Source organism: Octopus sinensis, linkage group LG16 (genome assembly GCF_006345805.1).
Source record: "Octopus sinensis linkage group LG16, ASM634580v1, whole genome shotgun sequence".
NCBI classification, from domain to species: domain Eukaryota; kingdom Metazoa; phylum Mollusca; class Cephalopoda; order Octopoda; family Octopodidae; genus Octopus; species Octopus sinensis.
The window spans coordinates 48,776,607-48,795,787 of NC_043012.1; the positions used below are offsets into that span (position 1 = coordinate 48,776,607).

General features: G+C 35.4%; 1 long non-coding RNA gene across 1 annotated transcript in view; it reads left to right on the forward strand.

Annotated features, from left to right (window-relative positions):
* Positions 1-18,861, forward strand: part of LOC118766579 — a 24,753-nt gene extending 5,892 nt beyond the window's left edge. The window contains exons 2-4 of the long non-coding RNA XR_005002519.1: positions 119-122; positions 14,904-14,908; positions 18,629-18,861. This is a non-coding gene — a long non-coding RNA (uncharacterized LOC118766579). The remainder of the gene's footprint in view (positions 1-118; positions 123-14,903; positions 14,909-18,628) is intronic.
* The last annotated feature ends 320 nt before the right edge of the window (positions 18,862-19,181 follow it).

Consider the following 19,181-nt stretch of genomic DNA (forward strand, 5'->3'; position numbering starts at 1 on the left):
TACACGGTAATATTTTGAGGACACTGCTCTTCATAGTGGCTCTCTAAAGCTGACATGTCCTCGACTGTACAGATGGTTACCCTCTTTATCACAATATAAGTTTACATTTCATTACCAGTTTAGTAATATGCACATGAAACGTTGTATCATAATTCATGATAATGCCCTGGTCATGCACTGATTATGACTGACACTACAATCTGTCCTGGTCCAGTGAGTTTTGTCAAAATTGCATTTAGATCTGTGCTTACAACGGAGTAGTTGGAGTTCTCAGCATTAAATTACATGTTATTTGCTTCGCTACACCTATATATAACATTTAAATCATGTTGCCGGTGCGTAGTATCTCCAGGGCTCTTTACTATCACTACTTTTGCATCATCTGCAGTGTGGGCGAGGGTAACAATCTGTGCAGTCGAGGACATGGCCAATATCGTATCTCTTTACATCAATGTAATCTTGCTGCTTTTATGTGTACCGTTGACATGGGAATAAACTCTTGTGATTGCTTAATTTTCGTATGAACTAAAGAGGTCATAAAAACACCTCTGGATGACTCAATCAATGTTTCACTTACACTTTTAGGGTTTGCAGTTTGGAAGCCATTTTCTTGGAAGGGTGGTCTTGTAGTGAACTGAAGCTCATTCTTTAATAATTTTAAAGAAAGCGTTAGGGTTGGTTATTCATTTTCTATAACCATAGATTCTTTCACTGCCCTTTTCTTTTCATAGGAGTGTTACAGTCTCAGTCTTCACCTGTGCCCTTTTTTGAGGCATTCTCGTAGTTTTTCGGCTGTTTATTTAGGCATTTTGAAATCTCCGTTCTTCGTCTCATCAGAAAATTTCTTTCATTGGGAATTCTGTTCTAGTGCAGATTGGACTTTTGTGGGAGGCAAACAGTAAGCATATGACTTGGATTACTGAGAGAAATTGCTTTTAAGCTTCATGTCGATGTCAGGTGGGGAGAGACATTTATGTTAATTCTGTTTGAGGATATCTCTCTGTATTTTATTGCCAGTTTGCTTTGTAGAAATCGAGACTAGATAGAGTGTTAGGGCTTCTTATAGTCTGCCTCTCTGTGTCTTTCTTTGCTTCATACATTGTCAGCTCTGCTATATCGTGAGCTAAGATTAAGGTCGGTGTCCATTTTACATAATGGATAATATTGAGTGGGCTGAAGTTTCTTATTAGAAGTACACTGATGTGTAGTTTGGTTAGCACTTCAACTTTTGTGAGCTAGTTTCACGTATATTCATATGGTTTAAAGCTTCTGATGGGCATTGTGTCGTACTATTTCAAGTTGTCTTACGAGGTACAACCAGTGCCTCATACACAGAGTTTGAATACGACAGCAGGAGGAGCAAAAGCACGAACGATATCCAGATATATGTTTCAGGCCAACTATGGATATTTATTTCCTTGTCAGTTCGCATACATGTGTATGCGTGTGTGTCTGTGCGATGTGCATGTGTGTGTGTCGTGCATGTGAGTGTCTGTGCATGTGCGCGCATGTGTATGTATGAGTGGGTGAGACTGTGTGCAAATATATATATATATATATATATAACGTGTATACATACATATATATGTACATGCATGTATGTATGTATATATATATATATATATATGTGTGTGTGTGTGTGTGTGTGTGTGTTGTGTGTGTGTGTGTATAGGTGAGAGAGTTGGTGTGTGAAACACGTGGTTGGATGTATAAAAAATAAAAAAGAGTGAAAAAACTACAGAAGCCTTGTGTTATAAGGTTAAAGAATATATTTAAGTGGTTATGTTAGAAAAATGTTAGAAAATTTTGTGTATAGTAACATAGTTTTTGGAGAAATAACCGGTTTCGTATAGTCTTTTCAAATTTCTCAAATTTCTCAAATTTCTTTACCTACATCGTGTCATGTCAATCGCGTGAAGTGAAGAGTTCCAGGCAGGAGAAGGTAATCAGGGATTTCTTCCGGTGTAAGGGAGATGATCGCTTTATATCATATCTTTCTTTCAATGAGATGAGTTTCCTTGTATAAAAATGTTAGAATGGATCACCGTTCCCTCTCTCTTACTCCTCCTCCTCCTCCCTCTCGTCGCTGACCAGAGAGTAACTAACTTTCTTTCTGACTACTGCCTCCAACAAGTCTACAACAGCTTCTCCTGCCCTCGTAAGCCGTTTTCTCAATGCGTTCAAAATAATTTTCCCATCGTCTCGGCTAAAAAGCCCTTATCGTTTGTTTTTACTGTGTTATACTCATTGTCCTGTCTTTTACTGTTTTTATATGTATTACTTATACTGTCTTGTTTTGTTTTTACTGTCCTGTTCTTGTCACCATTTTTACGCCTCCGCAAAATATCCTAAATTTAATTAATTTGCTTTGCGGGGGGGATTGTTTCAACGAAGTCGTGTCTTGCCCTTACCTTCGAAACACAGAGTAGTCGAAGCAGGGGCAACTGAAGAAGGGGAATGTTCCTTGTGTTGTATGTCTTGTACTCTGTTTTTTCGTTGTTTGAAAAAGTCCATTTCCATGTTTTTGTTTTTATGTTTTCGTTTCTCGTTGTGTTCTACGTTTTTTTGATGTCCTGTGCCATATATGCATGTATATATTACATATAGATGTAGGTATGTACATATATGTATGTATACATATGTTTTATTTATTAATTTGTTATTATATATGTATATATATATATATATATATATATATATATATATATATATATATATATATATATTATATATATATATATATATATATGTATATCATGTCGCTGTTGGCATTAATCTTCACGTCATTATTTACATAACACAAAGCTATATTAGACCCAAATCACAGATCTACGGCATTAATAGAGAAACCAAGAACATGGTAACAAATTTAAAATTGATGACAGACTAGAATAACTGGAAAAACTAAACGTTTATGACAACCAGGGACCACATATATAACGTTGATGTTAACCCTTTGTGTCGGTTGATAAACCCAGCCAAATATAATGTCGATTTAGTGAAGAAGAAATTTTTGAGAATGATTAATTATATCATTAGGGAAGCTACTAATGCCAAAGATTCAAGCAATAATAATATAGTCTTCACGTTATTCGATAGTATTATTAATAAGCACAACGCCAAATATACTCATTTTGATACTTCAGAATTTTATTCATCGATCTTTAATGCATTGATATGAGATGTACTGGGACTTATTAAAATTTATAGCACCATAAATAATGATATAGTCGTTATAATGTAAACAAGAATGACTCCACTGTTTGATAAGAGAGTTCCTTTGATGTAAGTATGGGGGTCCTTCAATAGCGCTGGCATAAGCAATCGTGTGGGATTATATATATATATATATATATATATATATGTATGTATGTATGTATATATGTATGTAAGTATGTATGTATGTATGTATGCTGTAAGATATTTTCCCTGTTTTTATTCATGTATGTTATATATCTTGATAATTACTGGTATCTTTATATATTATATATGTAAAGCATAATAAGTTATACATGTGTGTATGTTGTTTAATTGTCATTTTAGTAAATAAATAAATAAATCGACATAATATAATGTCTAAAAGTTTATGAACACCACCTATTGATCGCCTCCATTTTCTATTGCTCCTCCCCCCTCTCTCTCTCTCTCTCTCTCTCTCTCTCTCTATATATATATATATATATATATATATATATATGTATATATATATATATATATTTAGTGTAGGAAGAAATGGAGCTGAACGAAGATTTAACAAAATTCCTTTTTATTATTTTCTACATATGTTTCAAAGGCTGCAAAGTCCCCATGGTCGTAACCTCAACCGTGATTTTTGCTACCCAGGTATCGGTTATCATTTGAATTATCCGTAATAAGATAATTCATTTATCTACTTCAATATATATATATATATATATAATATATATATATATATAACTCATATCGACAACAAAATGTTCACCTGAAGAGAATTTTGTTTATGCAGCAGTAACAAGTTAAAACAAGTTAAGAATGCAAGTATACACTAGGTCATTATCTAAACATTCAAGTCTTAGTGACAGCAAGGTAAAAGTAAAGTTACCGTCTCGAGTCATACTGACTCATAAGGGCCGGTCTCCCGGTTTCATGGCGTCTATGTTCCCCATCCGGATGGGACGCCGGTACATTGCAGGATTGTTCATTTTTGCCAGTGTCAACAGGAGCAATGTGAAAGGAAGTGGTTTGCTCAAGAACACAACCCGTCGCCCGGTTCAAGAATGGAAACCACAATCTTACGACCATGAGTCCACACCCTAACCACTAAGCCACTTAGCGCCACTTAGCGACAGTGCTATCTAATTTCAATGATTCACTTCCAGGACAGTTACTACAAGGAAGGTATTTACACATTTGACTATATGCAAACTTGTTAGCCATAAACGTATACAGCGTATTTAAGTCATTACTGATTAGAGATCCCCTCATTAATTTCAGCTTTGAAAGTTTCGCATGCGTCAGCAAGTTTTTTATTTACTGACATAATTTTTTTATTTACGAATAAAAACAACTGTTGTTAATGGACTGTGAACGATGTGTTCGGTGTGTGTATTAGAAAAGAGTAATGACACAGAAACACACGACCTCATTCGTAGACCTGCTTGCTGCTTGCTGTGTTTTTTCATATATTGCCGCGAAGGTCTTTTCCACTTTTGAATGTACACGAACGTGTTAAATGCAAATGTTCACAGCTACATATGTATATGTCTGTATGTGTGTATTGTGCGTGTGTGAGTCTATGTACGTATATATATATATATATGTGTGTGTGTGTGTGTGTGTGTGTGTGTGTGTGTGTGTGTGTGTGTGTATAAGGGAAATTTTCACACAAAAAGGCAAAAGACGAAGACCAGGTGGTGTAGACAACAAACAGATGTATTAGTTTAACGCTCGGGAAGTGAAAAAGTCTTTAATGTTTCGAGCCTACGCTCTTCCACAGAAAAGAACACAGAAAGAAACAGGGAGAGAAAATAAAGTATGTGCAGTGGCTAGCGATCTATCATGGCGAATGTCGGACAGAGGGGTCACACAGGAGAGCTAGGAAGAAGGGGAGATTATAAAGTAGTAGTGATCCCAAAACGAAGGTGCCCGTGCGTATGTATAAGAGAGCATGTATGTGCGTGAGGAAGGGGGCTGGTGACCTTGACGTGTGCGTGTGTGCATGTGTAGGTGCGTGGATGATGGAGCGGGTACTGGGAAGTGGTCAGCGCTAGTGTGTGCTTGGTGGTGTGATGTGATGTGGTGTTGTGTGGTATGGTGGTGTGTGGTGTGGTGGTGGGTCGTGTGGTGTGGTTTGCATAAAAGGTAAAGAAAACAGAATATGCCAGGCGCAAGCGTGGTTGTGTGATAAAAAGCCTGCTTCTCAACCAGATGGTCTGAATTCAGTCCCGCTGCGTGACACCTTAATAAGTGTCTTCCACTATAGCCGCAGGCCGATGAAAATTTTGCGAGAGGATTTGGTCGACGGAAACTGAAAAGAAACCCGTTGCATATATATTTATGTATATATGTGACTGTGTGTCTTTATAACTGTGTTTGTTCTGTTTGACAACCGATGTTGGTGTGTTTACTTCCTCGTAACTTAGCGGTTCGTCTATAGCAGTCTAGTGACTGAAATATATAGTTAAAATGAAATGGAACTATTCTGACATTTATTTAATCTCGTGTCCACTAAGATAATATGCTAGAATTACCTTTATGCCAATTAGACAAAATCTATGGAATTTCCGGTGTACACATTGGAAAACACTTCCATTTCCGACACGAAGATTAACTACAGGAGAAATGCAAACTTGGTCTATTAAACTAATTGTGTGTTTATGTGAATGCGTCTGTGCATGTGTGTGTGTGTGTGTGTGTGTGTGTGTGTGTGTGTGTGTGTGTGTGTGTGTGTGTCTGTGTCTGTGGGTTATTCCTGATATATACACAAACTATCTCTATTCCGTTCTATTTCCCTCACATCACCATTATTATCAATTGCCTTAATTATTTACTAATTATCCACCGAGCCCTTTCAATAGATAATACGTTTCTTTAAGATGGTTTGAAATGTGCCCTCTAAAGCAATGTATCGGTTATCTACATATATCATTTCTGGATTCGTTTGCATTTTTCAAACATTTATTTTCCCTAGTCAGCTCTGTTTATTTTTTATTTTTTTATGCTTATTTTATATCACTTTGTTTCAAACAGCCTCAGAACGACAGAATTTATGTCCATTCTCATTCGTTCGTTCCGGTTTTCTTTTTATCTCAACCGATCGTGACTCGGATGTATAATGTATCTGCTGCTGTGTGACAAAAATTCAGCCTTATTCATTTTCAACAGATAAGATACACCCAAATACATCGAATCATTAATAAGATATATACGTAGCAAGGTGGTGGAATGGCTCTGCTCAAGAAATTCTCCTTACAACTATGTGATTTCGGGATCAATTCTTCTGGGCTGTACCTTGAGCGAGTGTCTTCTACGCCAGCCCCGGTCCGATCAATTCTCTGTAAATGAATTTGGTAAATGGAAACTGAAAGAAGTCCGTTGTTTACTTGCATGCATGCATACATACATATAATATAAATGTATATATGTATATTATATATATATATATATATATATATATATATATATATATATATTATATATATATATATATATATATATATATATATATATATACATATGTGTGCATGTCTGTGTGTCTTTGTGGTTGTGTTTGTCTCCTCCTTCTACTTGTGGAGTCGTGTGGCTTAGTGGTTAGGGTGTTGGACTCATGATCGTAAAATTGTGGTTTCCATTCCTGAACCGAGCGATGCGATGCGTTCTTGAGCAAAATGCTTCTTTTCACATGGCTCCAGTCCACTCTGCTGGCAAAAATGGCCAATCCTGTGTCGGACCGGCGTCCCATCCAGGTGGGGAATATATACGTCATAAAACCGAGAAACTGGCCCTTATCAGTCGGCATGGGTCGGGAAGGAAGCTTTACTTTTTTTTTTACTACCCCAAAACTTTACGATCAATATTGATTTGTATATTTAATCATAACTTAGCGGTCAGGCAAAACATATTGATGGAATAAGTACCAAACTTGAAAAGCTAATCCCCGAGAGCGATTTCTTCGACTAAAATCCTTCAGGTTTGTGCTCCATCATGGCCGCAGTTCAAATAATCAAAAGAAATAGAAGAGATACAAGAGATATCAGTTTCAGATATATCTAAAATTCCTCCACACCAGCTCTAAGTAAGTTTTATGACTTATTGAACATTTTTCAGTAAAATAGTTTTCGCGATTAGATAAGTTGATATATATATACTGTGAAACACAGGGATATCTATGATATATATACAGGATGTGACAGGTATACGAGGACAATCAATTATCAGTGTAGTACCATCTTCAAACCAATTAAAATGTTTTTATGTCTTTCATATCCTTTATGTCAAATAACATGCTAACACAAGAAATGAAAAGACATGCAGTCATTATTGTCATGCAGGCGGAACACAGTTTAACACTCTCACGAACTTGGCGTGCTATGGATCATCTCTGATGAGAAAAAGACTCGAACCAAAAGTCTAAGGTGTGAAATGACAAATGGTTATGTGCATATCTATCTGATGTCCTCGTATCATATCCACTAAGCTTCCGGCAACTTTAGTGTTTTTAGGGGTGGTGAATAACAAAGGTCATATAGTCCTACCTCAAATCATTCTCTCAGAGCCTTAGAATTAGGGCTGCTGAATACAGTTCAGTGCTGCAGATAATTGTGGAGCCCTGGTTGTAAGAAAAACGCAGGAGAGGATTATACGTGTTCCAACAAGACTCAGCACCTTCTGACAAATTCCACATAACCCAAGAATGGATGTCGAATAATCTTTATGACCATGTAACACTGAACTTGTGGCCTCCGACTTCGCCAGTTTTAAGTTCCATGAACTACTAGGGTTCTTATGTTGAAAGGAAAACTAATTGGATATCCTGACAATATCATAACATCACTGCAGGACGCCATTGCCCAGGTGATATCCGAAGTGAATTACGACCATTTAGTATATGTATGTGGACGATTCCGGTCACGCATTGAAGCAGCCATCGAAGGTGAAGACGGATTCATGTTGAGAACATGTTAACAAATTTCCATTACAGTACATTTAGTTCTTGCTTGATCAGAGTGCTTTATTGAATTACCAAGTATGTCCTCAAAATCCCTCTCACACTGTGTGTATGTGTAAATATATATATATATATTTGTAAATAGTAAGGGATTGCTCCAAACGTTTACCGGTTTGCTCTCATTTAAGTATTCATAATAGGTTTTGTATGTAATGTATGTGTGTATGTATGTATGCATGTAAATATGTGTGTGTGTGTACATACATGGATGCATACGTACTCGCACATTTGCATGTATTTGTTCATGCATATCGTGTATATGCAGCCCTTAACTGAATAGCATCATTTCCCTACGATGTCGTTTCATGTTGCCTTCTTTTTCTTTAATTTCCCCAGCCTCCCAAACTTTTCCTCCTCTAGATTCTCCTTTCTTTCATCCTCCGTTTTTTTTCTCTCTCTCTCTCTCACTTTCTCTTTTGGACCACAACAACCACACATCTCATACAAATAACCTACAAGAAGATACGCTTTTACTGCTTATGCGTGTGTGTTTGTGTGTTGGTGTGTTTGTGTAATGGTATGTTTGTGTGTGTATGTGTAAGAGAGAGGGATAGAGGGAGAGAAAGAGGGAGAGAGAGAGAAGACATGTGTTTGTGTTTGTGTGAATGTACGTGTGAATTGAGCGTGTGAGTATTATTTGTTGCATGCTAACACGTGTGCATTGTCAGGCTTTGTCTGTTGTGTGTGTGTGTGTGTGTGTGTGTGTGTGTGTCTTTATCCCACAGCGTATATTTTCAAACGAATTACTTTCTCAGACATTAATTAATTAGCTGTAATTACTACTATTTTATTCATAGTGTTCTCTGTATGCGACTAAGCATGTAATTGTGTGTGTCCGTGAAAGTCTTTATGTGAGGGTATGCGTGTCTGCAACGAATGTATATGATTAAGTGTATATATACATGTATTTGTTCATTTGAGTAGATGTATATTCGTATGGGTATATATATATGTGTGTATATATCTATATCTATATATATATATATATGCATGTATATTTGTATATCTGTATGTGTATACACAAACACACACATATATATGCATATGTACATATAAATACATACATGTATATATATATTTATACATATATACATAGATACCTATATATATATATATATATATATATATATATATATATGCATGTATGTATGTATATCTATATGTGTATACACAAACACACACACATATATAAGCATATGCATATGTAAATACATACATATATATATATTTATACATATATACCTAGTTTGGCCATGGGCTCTTAGGAGCCTCCCCGTTCGATTTGTTTTGCTGCGCCTCTGTTCTGTTTTTGTTCTGCCAACGGAATTCCTATTTCTTCCTGAAGAGAAAGACACAATATGGTCCCCTTATTCAATCGGAATTTGGGAAATTGTGGCTTTCGAAACACGTGTAGAATGCAATAACAGGAATTCTGTTCAATCTTCGGTCAACTCCATTTCTTCAATTCACTAATAATATTAAAATTCAATTATCCGCACCAACGCACGGTTGCAACACCATATGGTTGTACCTCCAACCGTGCTTTCTTCTGCTGTGATTTTTGCTACCAAGGTATCGGTTAAACTTTTGATTAATCTGCAACAAGATTATTCATCTTTCTATTTCACCAAATATATACCTATATATATATATATTATATATATATATATATATATATATAATAGCTTTTTGAAATGTGAGAACATGTTGTAAACTAAATTGTAAGCGCCATATATATGTATAAATATGTATGCATGTGTGTGTATGTGTATGTGTATGTATACATATGTATATATTTGTAAGTGAATATATAGATATATTCACTCACAGGTACAGACCTATATATATGTATGTGTGTTTGTTCGTGTGAGTGTATGTGTGTGTCTATTTGTGATGTGTGTGTGTTATATTTAAATTGCTCAATAATCTGAAATAAATTTAAATAATATAATCTAAAATATATCCAATTTATGCATTCGAAAGTTACACTAGGAAGTCCATAAAATATATCGAAATATGTATCAAGAAATATGTGCATTCCGTTCTTGGCAAAGCTTTACGGCAGCGAGTCATGGCCGATGAGGGTGGAAGATATTAAACAACTAGAATCCTTCGATCACCTCTGTCTACGCCTCATCCTTCGTGTCCGCTGGCATCACTTTGTCTCCAACAATTCGGTGCGACACCAGTGCAGAATCACCTCCCTCCGACAAGTCATCCTAACGAGACGTCTGCATTGACTGGGTCATGTCCTCCGTCGTCAACCAGGAGAATTCATCTACGAAGCAATTGCCCTAGCTCCCCTTCAGGGTTGATGAAAGCGATGTGGTGGACAGTGAAAAACCTGGCTGATGACAGTCAAGGCTGATCTGGAACCCAACTTAGGCTCCCGTGTCTACGGCGTTCGCCCCTGGAATAGGGAGCGGTTGGAGATCACGCGGTCGTTAACCTTAAATCGCCAGGCCTGGTCGGCGTTTGTGAGAGATTTATTAAAATTAATCTCTGCCTCTAGACGATGTGTCATAATTATGAAATGACAATTAAGACCGGCTCTACTCGAGAAGACATGATAATCTCCAGAAGCAAAAATTCTCTAGAACTAACTTGCCACTTAGGTAAAGGCTAGGCTTATTGTCTGGCGATAAGAGAAGAGTTGTAGGTAGCTGCTTCTGACTCAATAGCCGTCACAAGCACGATGTTTGCCCGACCTTAACTCCTACATGTAAAGGACTTAAACTGTTAAGGGTAGAAAACATTGATGGCCTAGGTAATGTGCATTATATGAACAAAAATAGGCTTAAGCCTGTTCTTTTCTTTGAAGACATGTTAATTTGGGAGAATACTTGATTCTCGGGATTATCTCCTCTTTTCACGTACAGCTGGTCTTCATTGCCATTTGATAATTATGACGCATTGCCTACAGGCAGTCACGAATTTATGTTATATGTTGTTTGATATATGTGTATTGGTCTATCTATTAGAATACATGCCACTGACCACTCTGGGGTATTTTCTTTCTCACAATTGTATTTGAATTATACAAATTACCGAGGTCATAAATGTTTTCCACTCTTTTTTTATACATATATATTTTTCTTAATGTTGGACAACTGTCGTGCAGATAAGAGTTATTAAGCCTGAAACCTGTGCCCAGGATTGTCCCCCTTATATGCAGGCACACATCCTGTCCTTTTCATTAATTTTGGAGAACTTTTGATACTTGATATTATCTTCCCTTTTCAAGTAGGCGTGATCTTAATCGCCAAACGAGATCGAGATAATTTTAATAATTCAAGAATTCCTCTCGTAAGCTATTTGACTTGTATGTTATTCATGGAATACATAAAACTTGTATGTTGTTCAAATAAGTACACACCACTGGCCACTTACAGTTTCTCTTTTTGTTGATATATATGTGTGTGTGCATGTGTTTGTGTTGATGTATACGTATGTAAGCATATATATGTATATATATGTATAGGTACATATATGTATACATATGTGTATACGCACACATATATAATCATTAACAAGGACAATGGAATGAACATTTTGTTTTATTACATAGTTTTACAATTACTTTATCGAAGTGTATTGCTATGTAATAGCAATACACTTGTAAGAATATATTGCAACAGTATTTATATGGGTATTATTACAGAAAATGGATTTTATACATAATCTTGAGGAGTCGATTTTTTTGAGCTATTACACATGTATTATCAATATAACATAACAATACCTTTCCGATAAAATGTTGATGAAACAATTGTAAAATTCTGTAATATAACTAATTACTCAATGCTTCTTGTTGATTATATAAAGTTATGTCGCACGTTGGGATGCCTCTACTACTCAACTCTACTACTCTGTTCTCTCTGCTACGTTCTAGTCTACCCTGACATCTAGGCTTCTCCCACTATATCTACGTATTGGGCTAGCCTACTTCATCGTCTGGGAGCGTCCACAAAACAAAAGTGTATGAATATTTATGCATTTTCTGATATATCATCAGTAAAATTGTCAAGTTCCCTTTTATACTTTTATCTGATAGCCTGTACCCATGGGTGAGCTTAATAAAGCAAACTCTAAGTTGAAAACTGAAATGAGATTTATATGTGTGTGTGTGTCTGTGTGTATGCGTGGTGTGTGAATAAGATAATAAGAATGGAAAGTCACTGTTTAGTGTGACATATCTTTCATAAGTAAGATATACTTCGAATATATGTCCATTGCATCATAACATAAAGACATCTCCTTTCCTACCAGGCACGTAACTGCCAGATGATAATATTGATTGAAATTGCTGTTGTGTAGCCCTTGTCCTCTTATCAAAATTATTGTCGAGATGATGACTCTTATTAAACCTGAGATCCGTCTTTCCGACTGTTCTTGTTTGGAGAATTTTTCATACTTAATATTATCTCCCTTTCTCACGTGGAGATGGTCTTAACCTTTTGCACACTGTAGGTGCATCACGTCACTATTTGTGTTTTCTCCCCTGTAGCAACAAGGCAGCAGCAGGGTAAACAATTCTTGATAGAATGCAGTGTGATAAAGGTTGATTGCTATGTTGAATGCGATTGGAGGTGGAGATAATTGCAATTAAGTGAACTCGAAACATTGACTAATAAATCTGCTGATCTATTGATATTCCTTCGAGTGTTCTACACAGCACAATTCTATACTTAATGTCAACGAGTTAATGACCAGGGTCTACATAATTCCTATAAACTGGTATATATATGTGTGTGTGTATGTGCACGCGCGCGTGCGTGTGTTTGTGTGTGTGTGCGCTCGTCTTTGAGTCCGTGTTTTTTCTCCACCACTGCCTGACAGTCAGTGTTAGTTGGACTTGCGACACTTTTGCAGAATAGCAACGATGTATATATATATATATATATATATATATACGCACATATATATGTAATGTATCTATATATATATGTACATATATTAGAAAGTTTTGAGATGATGTACAGGTATTTTATATTAGAAGAAATGAGGAACTCAGAAATTCAGATGGATTTATATTTACAGATATTTATTTGTATATTACATGTTTTTATACATCATATAACTTATATCATATATCATATATTAGCGCTTTCGTCCATTCTGGTGGATTTTTCAAATGGACGAAAGCGCTAATATATGATATATGTACATATATATACACATGCATACAGAGAAGCATACATATATGTATATACATATACGCATACTCACACGTGTATACGAGTAAACGTAGATTAAAATCCCTTTAGGCGTTTATTCTCATCTTTTTAACATTTATCTGTTTTATGCTATTGTTCAGACATATTTACTTGTATGATGTGTGTGTGTATGTATGTGTGTGTGCGCGCGCGTGCACGTGCACGTGAGTTTGAGCACCCAATGGAAGCCACTCTTGGATCACTCATTAATGCAGTCATGCTTACAGAAACAGCGCATATGGTTACAGTTTGAACGTATTTGGCCATAAGTATTCTCAGTCGGAGATGACCTGAGTAGAACCAATCATAAAATGGCGAAATTTGCATCACAAAATCACAAAATGGCGAAATTTCCGTGTGGGCATCTATATCCGTATTTCTTATGAACGTTATAAATATGTTCTCAAATAAAAAGAGATTAATTGATGTCTGTCCGATAATTTCTTACCAATTTTAGAATTGTGTTTAGCTCTAAAGTAAAACTGTTCAGTCTTCCTATAAGGCTTAATTTAATATTCGGCATTTATTTGATGAACTCAGAAATAAAGACCGATGTAAAGAAGGTGGAAAAGAAAAGAAGAAAACGAAATGAGAGGAAGAAATAAGAGATGGGGGTGGAAGAAAATTCTGGGATAAGAGAAAGAAGGCAAATATCGCGAGAGAGAACATATGGTGCTAGCGAGCCGAAATAAACGCAAACAGAATCGTGAGAGCATCGGATGGAATGCTTTTTGGTATTTAGTAATGCTTTTTTTTGGGGGGGGGGGATTCTGAACTCAAATTCCTTCGAGTTTGACCCTGCCTTTCATACTTCGAGAGTCAATAAAATGAATAACAGCCAATATAATCGATTGTTTCCCTCGTCTAATATTTCTGGTCACATGCCAATGGTACCCCCCTCCCCACTTATTATACCACGAATTCACTCCATCACTCACTACGTTACTGTATTACCTAATATGTACTATTCGACGGCGTAAAGCCATAACTTTATGAGAAAGAGAAATTCTGTAACGTTTATACTTAGTTCCACGGGCAATTGCGGTGTGAATCGTAAAATGTTTCGCATTTGTGCTGTCTGGAAAGAATTTAGAGATGAAGTCTTGTGTTGAAACTGATGTAGATATGTTTTGAGAGGATCATACTGTCAATAAAAACACACACATTGATTATGTTTCATTTCACTTTAATTGCAAATTTATTAAAAAATTTATCAATAATGAGGTAAAACGAACAAACGCAAAACAACAATGAAACCTGATCGTAAATAACCGCACTTCTTGTTTCCTGAGTGTTAGGGTTGTGTTGTTGTTCATCCTCAGATCAGCCGTGAATAATTGAACATATGAACAAACGATTATTCTGCTTTGATTCGGGTATCATTTTTTAATATTAGCTTATCTAAATTAGCCTTAGATATAATCTTAAAAACGGTAGGGTTTAATAGAAGCAAAATTTGTATTCTACTTCTACTAAGCCAGACTACGTTGATATTTCTACTATGCCAGAGTAGAACTGCACTGTAGTTATTAAATGTAGCTCAGTTGTACACTAGTGTATTGTGAAGTGTAGTGAGGTGTGCTCACAAAAGTAACAGAATTATCTAGTTTAAAATAGTGCTGAAATACAAAGTAATGATGAAATGAGATTATATTTATCTCAAATACGTCCAAATATAGATGACTGTGCTTTTAAATTATCATTCCTTTACTATGTTCTTCAACGATAGCAGAATGTAGACAATTTCAGCAAAAATATATCAATTTCATATTTCTCATTGGTAAAAATGCTTCATTTTTTTAAATAAATAAATAAATGATTAATAATTTAGTGAAGTCTTGATTTCATTTATAAGCTAGAATATATAAATATTTTTTCAAGCATAATTTTATTCGCTCTCAAGTATGCTGTAAATAAAAGGCAAACTTAAAGGACTTAAGGATCGAGAGGACTCTTTGTTAGTTCACATCCGCTTTAAGGCAATATAAATTGAAGAGTATTAAAGTTATAAGTCGAAGGCTTCAGTTTTATAAGAGGAAATAATGAGATTATATAACATTCATGCCTTTCATAAAATTATTTTGAACCTAAGTAAATAGAAATAACAAACTTACAGGAAACGAATTCAGGCCGTGGACTCTGTCTGCTCTCTAGGAATTTGGTTTGGTTCTTCGGCATCTATATTCTGTAACACCTAATATCAAATAACAAGACCGGACGGAAACACTTTACTAACCTCTGTAATTTAGCTTTCATCTTAATTCCGTACTATATGATCAGTGAAGACAATAATTTATAGACTTCTATCGAATTACTTTAAAACACCTCTTTGCTTATAAATTGACCAATTTGTTATAGTATTAGTGTTAATACATATTCTCGTGGTTGGCTGCTTGTCTCGTGAGCTGAACTATTTAACAATGAGATATTACTATGTACGGAAGGTACATAGTTAACTTTGTTTACTCTTTGATTTTACTTCAAGTTTATGAGAATCGTATAAGAGCCTTATCCGCCTACCCTGTGTACGTTGATAGCTGTAGTGCAGAAGCAATAGCAACAGGGACGAGAGAGGGGTCGAAGGAAGGGGGCAGTCAGAAGAAAGAAAACAGAGAGGAGAATACAGTTTCATTGCGAGGGAAGGTTTACTTATTACGCTCTTTTAAATTAATCACTATTTATTAAATTAGAGGAAACTTTGGGGCACTGATTACGTGCAGGTAACTTTGAGATGCTGATTGAATCAAATTGCATGGTATCACACGGCCAAGAGAGGTCAACAGTTTGTATTGTGTCAAAGGTATTTCATTGTGCCCTTGGCTAAGACATTTAACTATGTACATAGCCTAATGGTGAGCAAGAGCCACAGGGAAAGAAAAAACTCCTTATTTCTAACAGCAGTAGCAAAATAATTTTGTGTGACTAAAAGGAGAGCTTTTCTGCTAATTACAGGAATAATCTCAATTAATCGATGTTTCCTAACTCCCTATATTATATATGCGCGGTTATCGTAAAAAGACAAACGTGGGCATTTCTTTTAATCTGAAGAAGTCAGTTTTTCTCCATATCTAAATATAGAGAATTTCTTCCAGAAAGAATGAAAGAAAATAAAAAAAAAAAAAAAAAATATTCACGGAGAATCGAACCCAGTACTTGCTGGTACTTTATTTATCAACCTCGAAAGGAATAAAAGTGAAATTTACCTGGGGAGGATTTGACCTCAGACCATGTTAGTCGACTTTCAAAGGACGCTTGAATTTATAATTAGTGGTCCCTAAAGTTTTCTTCGGATTGTGTTACATTAGTTTAGACTACTTAAGTAAAGGTCACCCCGATGATTTGAATGGTCTCATAAACCAACTCAATTTTATCGTAGACATGTTGTCTCATCTCTTCTTTTTACCTACTTCAGTAGTCTTTGCTCCTCAGATTTAGCTAGTTATATATATATATATATATATATATATATATATATATATATATGTGTGTGTGTGTGTGTGTGTGTGTGTGTGTGTGTGTAACATTCACCCATCTCCAGCCTAAACCATCCTATCTCTTCTGCTATCGTCACTTATCAGCCATATCAATCACACCAATCTCGAAGGACTCACCTCCCAACTAAAACTTTCACAGGCAAAAAATTCACACCAGTACACAAATATACATCCATCCATACATATTACATATATATGTGCGTATTTAGGTATACACATATATACACATATATACATCTACATATATATATATATATATATTATATATATATAATATATATATATATATATAATATAGTGTTTATTTATTTATATGTATATGATTAGTGTGTGTGTGTGTGTGTGTGTGTGTGTGTGTGTGTGTGTGTATGATAGTGTCTGGGAATTAACTTTTCTTTGATACCAATAGAGTTGTCTGGCTAATGTGTCATGTTGGATTAATGTGTTTAATACCGTCTTATCTAACCAAATATAAAGTAAAGTATGTAGTCTGTAATTTTAGAGAGAAGAACTCAACATTCAACACGTTAACCAGTCATAAATAATGCTGTATCTTTTCACACACACACACAGACGAAATATTACTCATAAAGCACACACAAACATTGATAAATGAAACACATGTGTATATATTTCTACAGACACATACTCACACAGAAACAGATAAACTGCCGGTATCGTTGTCGTATTTTTTATGCCAGGACGGTCCTGACTAAACAGGCCCATGTTAAAAGATCTCCGAATCATGAGTCTTTCTCCTATGTGCAGAGAGCTCAGAATCGGATCGCCCGGCTTACATATTTTTTAGTGATAGCAGTGAAAAGTTTAAAAGAGACTTGGTAGCTATTTCCAGCATATCAAGCAACCTCAAACAGGATCTCTCACTGGCTCGCCAAAATGTAGATTTGATTGTTAATATTGTGCCGTACTACTGATACGATACAAATTCCATAGAAACTACTTCATCAGGTGTGATGGTCTTCTTTGAGGTAAGGTTGTACAATGATCTACTAGTAATTGGTAATAAATATCACAATTGGTGCGGTTGTCACTGTTGTTGCATGCTAATACATTATAATTACTGCTTTTAGCTGAAACATTTTTCTTCTGTTGCAGTGATTAACCTGAATATGGAAGTGGAATTGACAAATCGATTTGGTTGGATAGAAGTGCTGTCAGTTCCACGGTGTGACTAATCGATGAACAAGAATAAAGCGTCAGCGAAGAAAACGATCACAATTTTGGCCTGGCAAAAGAAGTTCTAGGAAAATATCGCATTTCAGTTTTTAAAAATCCATAATAATTAGTAATTCGTATTTATTTGCTGTCACAGTAAAGAAATGACAAAAAGAGAGTGAGTGATATTAGAAATAAAATGAAAGTGATTGGAAGGATGAGGTGATTGTCCCACTACCTTGATGGGAAAACAGGGAAAAGGTAAATGAGAATGAGAGAATTATGATGAGAATGATTAGGAGCAAAAGGTTAGCTTTATTTTGCTTTAAGCAGGATATGTAACAGAAAAACAATATCTTGATAAATAACCCGGCATTTTGTTATGAATTTTGTGTTAAATGATAATTCCGGATAAATGATAATTAATGTAAATATTTCAGTGATTTGTAAATAACATTTTAATCTTTTTGTACAAGTAATATTATTTTTGATTATTATTTTTTTTATACCATTAAACTGTTTGTAAAAAGAAAAAGAGCTGTTTATGCTATTATATACCATTGTGACCCTTTATTTTATTTTTGTGTGTTGACATGCACTATCACATTTACAAATTTTGGGGTTCAGATTTTTATTTAAGATCAAAACGTAATGTTTTAGTATTAAGTACAAAGTGCAAAGTCTTTTAGGTAAGATATTTGTCAATAGTTTCACCAATCGTTCTGCCTATTCACTGTAAGTAATACAACTAGCAGTTAAAATAATTAAACAAATATCCTCTGTATGAAAAGTCTGGCTGCATACACGTTAGCATATGTCAGGTGCATACAATTGACAACACAGTTAATTAAGATTTATTCAGTGAGTTCTATTCAACACATGTTTACACGTGGAATCCATTAGATGAAGGCATTTTCAAAGTTTTGGCCGATAAAGTTGAACTGAAAAACCCTACAACGAGGCATAAATTGCACGAAGCCGTTTTGCAGTCTTGGGAAGAGCTATCTGAGCGGAAAATTCGTGGATGTATTCAACATCAAACTTGTGTTCGGCGTCAAATAGTTGACTGTCGTGGTGGTAACATATTCG